The following is a 6,000-nucleotide window of genomic DNA, read 5'->3' on the forward strand; positions in this document are numbered from 1 at the left end:
GCACGAAAGCAACTGTAGACAATACATGGCTGTGTTCCAATAAAGCTTTACAAAAACAGGTGGATTGCTCATAGGCCATCGCTGGCAACCCTTTTCACTGCCAACAGTTAGAAAGACCACGTTAAGTTTTTCAAGGATGTGGAGATAATGAAACAATCACATGGTATTGGTAGGAGTACAGATTGATAGGGCAACCAGACATTACCTTGTTGTATTAAATATTATGTTTCAGTAAATACCCTACAACCTAGTCTTTGCTTCTGGATAAATATTCCAGACATTCTTTAAAAAAATCCCTAAGAGACATGTCCAAGACTGGTGGGAACTGGAGGCAGTCAATTACAGGGGAATGGGTGGCTAAAATATGGTCAATGTGCTTTATGGAGAATCAGGTGGAAGTTCTATACCCTGGACTAGATGAACGCTATATGGATAGAATTTAAATGCTATGTGAAAGGTAAAAACAAAAGGAAATACAAAGGAAAACTGCGTTTATGTAAAATCGATATACATATCATGATAATCTGAAATTTCCAGGATATGTACAAACAAAAGTACAGGTCTAAATGCATTGGAATGCTTCCTCTGGAGCAAGAGAATGGGAAATGGGGATCAAAGGTGGTGTTTTTGGACCCATGAGGAGAAGGTGCCATGAACTCAGGAAAGTAATGAGCTCAACTCTGCAATGGAGAGAAAGGGGATTGGAAAATGGCTGAAGAGGCATACTTCTGAGCAGGATGAGCCGATTTGAGCTCGTGATAACTTGCCCCCTCCTACCCCCCAACAAGAGAAGGCCAACTTAAACCTAATGTGTTGGCCTAGCTCCCTTAGCAGCTCATCCTGCTGAAGGTCAAGGCCAGCATTTCTTTTCTTGGATCTGCCTGTCTGAACTGATGCCATAGGAACCCTTCCCTGGCTTTGCTCCCGGTTCATGGCCCCAAACCCCGCCCTTACTGACTCGTTCCTTCTGGTTAATCTGTGTTCACGGGCCTTTGTTTCAGGACCTGTTCTTGGTGCTTTGTCTCTGGCACCTTTGCGTTTGACATCTGCTGTTACCTGCAGTACCGTGTTTAATCCCTGTTTCTTCTGTTCTACAGCTGCAGGTCAGTCACAGTCAGTCCCATCCCAGCTGTGGTGCTTCAGACTAGACCCATGAGATGGTAGGTAGGAGACTCCAGGTTTAAGTATCGAAAACCAGCTCTCCTTGTATTAATGCAAGCTGCAAATAGATGTCCAAGGTTGCTTCTCCAAGCCAATCCCCTAAGAGGCTACTTAAAGTAAATGAACGAATAAACGCAGGACATAAGATCAAAGATCCTTAGAAAATTTACTTGAAAGTTCAAACCCTTAATATATTTACATAAACATCTCTAAGTGAAAAAGTGTGTGTGTGTGTGTGTGTGTGTGTGTGTGTGTGTGTGTGTATAACATTCAGTGTCGTTTTGGAGTATAGATAGCCTTATCCTTGCCAATCCAGATACATTCTATTTGGTGTTTCAGAGTCCCTAAATAACATTTTTTTAATATATAGACCTGGGAAAAACAACTGCTTCCTAATCTTTTTGGAGGCTATTAAGAGTAGAACAGAAAGTAGAATTTCTGGAAGGCTTTAAGTATTACCTTATTTTGAAGCAGATAAGATTTGGGGACTTTCTTCATCTACTTGCTTGGGTAATTGTATATCCTACAGCAAGACAGCCTGTCTTTGATGGCAAAAAATTTACAGAGGTAAAATATGTGCTTCTTTCTGTAATGTAGGATCTCCATTTTTATAGAAGGGCTTAGCATAGTATTTTTTAAAATAATACTTTGTCTTAAGAGAATCTGCTTCTTATAAAAAGTGAAATTTGTTGGATTTCCCGTGTATATGCATTACAATTCTAGCCATTTTTTCAAATGCATCTTAAACATAATATACTTTGTATGCACCTACAAATCCTTCTTTATCTTTTAAGACTATTTTTTCCTCAAGCTTGCTCACCGTGGGAATGACTCACTGACTAACTTCAGCTTACATTCCAATTTCCTGTTGGTTGTAATAATACAAATGGCCTGTTCGGTAAAAAAAGCAAAGAACACGAAGAGAGGACTCTTTTTCATCATCTTCAGAAACCGTTTAGCCATAGCTTTTATGTAATTCTGATCAACCACTGGAGTCATTAGCCATATTTCATTCTCCCAGATCCCAACTGTAAATGCCCTTACCGCACTCATGTCTGTTAATATCACTGCTTATCTGGACGACCTGGTGGTAATATGACACAATGGAACTTACATAGATTTGTCTTGGTCACACGAACATTGTGTTTAACAATCTTATCCTGGCTTTGGTACTGTGATCAGCAAAAGTTTCCTCTCACTGTGACAATCCATTTTCGGTGTCAGAACTTCGAGTTCTTCACTTTCGTGGGTATACTTTGCAGGTATCCCTCCTTCTTCATTACTACTTGATTTTTGTTTTTTTCCCCTCAGCCATCTGATTGTGTCAGTATTGACTTTTTAGTGAGTGTGAGGAAGAGTTTGATTTCTCCTGATGGAGCAGCTGGATACGGATTCCTTCTTATTCTTTCCTTTCTCTTACGAAAGTAATCATTTTTCTTCCCTGTGACAGAAGTGATCTGACTGCCTGCAATTGTCAACTTAGTCAAGCTGTGCAGGACGGATGAAAGGATGCAGAAGCAGGGTGGTATTAGGGGAACCGTTCTGGCTCTGAAATCAGTGTATTTTCTTAAGGTTTTTAAAGAATTAATTTGCAGTTTTAATCAGAAGGAACTATACGTGACACCTGGGTTTTAAGGAGAATGTTTTATAAAAATAAGTAAACATATCTTGAGGAGTATAAACCAGCTTGACTCCAGTAAATCAAGCAAATATACTGACTGTTGGATTTATGATGTCTTAGGAGGATTTTTTTTAAAGGCTTCTCTTTTCCTATTTCATTCTTTCAAAAACATAATCCTCTAGATTTAAAGGGATTCATGGTGGTTTCAAAGGGGGTCTGAGCTATTAAAGGTCTTGTGGGCAACTGGAATGCTGAAGCCTCTTAGTGGGTAATGTGAATCAGTAAGATTTTTTTTTTTTTTTAGTTTCAGGGCTGTGGGTAAAAAAGCCTTGCTTACGTGAATCCAGGGAGAGTAGGAAATTGGATATAAACCCTATTTTAGTAAAAACAAAACAAAACAACAAGAGAAAACCTAATTGAGGACAAGAGCTGTTAACCTTTTTTCTTTGCCATGTAAAGCAAGAATGGAAAACAGTGCTAGGTAACCATAGACCTATAGGGCACTTCATTGTTTCTGATTCACTGATTAAAAATACCAAAGAACTTTGCTTCTGCTAGGAGATGGAGCCAAACCCTAGTTGCTCAGTTTGGGTGGCTGGCATCCTTTGATGGGGGAGTCTTAACAATATCAGCTGTTTTGCCTCATATAGTCTATAAGTTCAGCAGAATCACACATGAAACTCATGCTATAACTCAGATAGGCAGAAAAACGTAGCCCTTTGTTTTATCTATAAATTGATTTAAAGGTTAGTGTAATCTGATAAGAATTCCTTTTGGGTAATACCCAGTCTTCCTTGGATAAGAATGCCCATTCTGTTAGTGTCAGCAGAGATAGGAGGGAGGATATGGCTGTGCAATATCCCAAAGCCCATGGGTAAAATGTCTTTGCTCTCCTCTGGTACTCAGGGCAATACCTCTTACTACTTGACATTTGGAGGTGAAATCTGAGGCTGATGGAACTATTAGTAGGGTCTCTTTCAGATTAGTTTCTGTTAGGTGCAGGTCTCTGGATGTCTGACATGTCCTGCAGCCACTGACCTTCCCTTTTTCTATGTAGCCTGGACTGTGAAAGGGGGGGGGGCTTTTGCTTGGCTACTGAAGAGAATTCAGAATCCAGTACACAGAGAGAAGGCAGCTGGAAGAAGTGGTTGTTAGTGCTTCTAGCTGTATGACTACATAGGCCCCCACCGTGTTTGCTATGATGTGTCTTAAGGTTAGGAAGTGGCAGCTCTGCCTGCCATGTTATCCTCCTTTGATTATTGGGAACTGTGACGACTTACTTTGCTTTCCTCCCTTTTGTTTCTTTCCTCTCTGCCTCATAACTCTCAGGGACAGGCTGAGAGTGACTGACTATCCTGGTTTTGCTCGGGACTGAGGGGTTGCCCTGGACACAGGATTTTCACTATTAAAACCTGGACAGCTCCAGGTGGATTGGGTTGACTTGGTTACTCTTCTTAACTCAATCTATTGAGTAATTCTTAATAGTAAGTAGGGATATTTTCTGCGCAGATAGAGCTTTATGATCTAAATTCTTCCTACCTTGTTAATGATATTCTGATGAGGGAGCTAAAGGAATCTAACAAATCTTTTTCAAGATTCGCTTCAAAATCCTATTTATAAAAGTTCAGAGCTAGATACATAGTCTCACTCTTGTGGAACTCTCTGTTCCCATCCCAGAAGGGTATCTGGAGAAAACCACAGTGAAGATTACACATTCAGAAAAATAAGGGAGAGAAGCATGAAAACTAGTAACAACATTATGTAAAAAAAACTTTTAAGATTAGAATAAGCCTACCACAAACTTACTGAAGTTCTGGTTTTAAGTGAATTGTTGTGATAGCAAAGTTGTAGTAGTCTTTTCGCAGGGTCAGTTTGGCTTTTACTAAGCAATATGTGCATACACGTGTGTAGGTATTTGCATGTATATGTACACCTATGTATATATAAATAAGCTTTGTTAAAAATTCAGCACACATCCTCAAAATAATATATTTCTTAAAGCACTAGCGAAGGGCGCAAGGTAGGCTTTCCACTGTACTACATTTCTTGATCGCTATTTTATACATATTCTGTTAGAACTTGTAAACAAACCTTTTCTCATGTAATTCATAACTCTTTACATTTTAAATTACTGCACATGAACAGAGACCATGTCTTTCCTGTTTTTTAATCTCGAGCGCCTAGCATGTCTCTTGGTCCATGGGCCATATTCAGTAAATCCTTTTTGAATGAGTGACTAAATTTTGAGGTCGTTTGTAATTTGTAAGAATCCAGATTTATCTCTGTATCATATGTACAAAGGAAAAATCGGAAATAAATGGAGAATGAGGTCTGTAATAGCTCCATGAAGAAATATTTCTATTTTATTAGCGTTGCTATCTCTGGTACATAGTTTTCATCACTGAGCAAGGTTTCAACACATACTTGTTGAATTAGTGAAATAACTATAAATATTTGGAGTCAATGGTTATCTGTGGTTGATAGAATAATGGTCCTCTGAAGATGTCTACCTCCTAAATCCTGGAACCTGAGAATGTTACCTTAACCTGGCAAAAGGAAATTGAAACGGCAAATGGAATTAAGTTTGCATGTGAATCAGTTGATCTTAAAATAGGAAGAGGTTCCTGGAGTATCCAGATGGCTCCCATGTAATCAGAAGTGTCCTTAAATGTCAAAGAGGGAAGCAGAAGGGTCAGTCTCAGGGGGAAGTGAGAAAGTAAGAAGAGAGCTGTTGCGGATTTGAAGATGGAAACAGGCCACAAGCAATGGAATGCAGGCAGCCTCTGAAAGCTGGAAAAGGCAAGAATATGGACTCTCTGCTGGAGCCTCCCAGAAGGATGGTGGTCCTGCCAACACCTTCATTTTAGCTAAGATCTGTTTTGGACTGCTGACCTTCAGAATTAAAACGAACTTGTGTTTTTAGCCACTAATTTTGCAGTAATTTGTTTCAGCAGCAATGGGAAAGTAATATATGTTCAAAACAGTAAATTTACCATTATTCTCATTGGTATAGTATTTTAAGGTAGAACTTAAAAAGCACTTATACTAGTAAAATGCCACTCATTTTTTAAATTGTTTCACATTAAATGTCCTTTAATAAAGGGGCTCTATTTTTTAGGTTAAAAGTATAATTTTTATATAAATAAGGCTCAATAGAATTAGCTGTTGAAGATTTTGACTGTTTTAGTCTTACTAAACAACTTGGGTAATTTTTTTTT

Source organism: Ursus maritimus, unplaced genomic scaffold (assembly GCF_017311325.1).
Source record: "Ursus maritimus isolate PB19 unplaced genomic scaffold, ASM1731132v1 scaffold_2, whole genome shotgun sequence".
Classification (NCBI taxonomy): domain Eukaryota; kingdom Metazoa; phylum Chordata; class Mammalia; order Carnivora; family Ursidae; genus Ursus; species Ursus maritimus.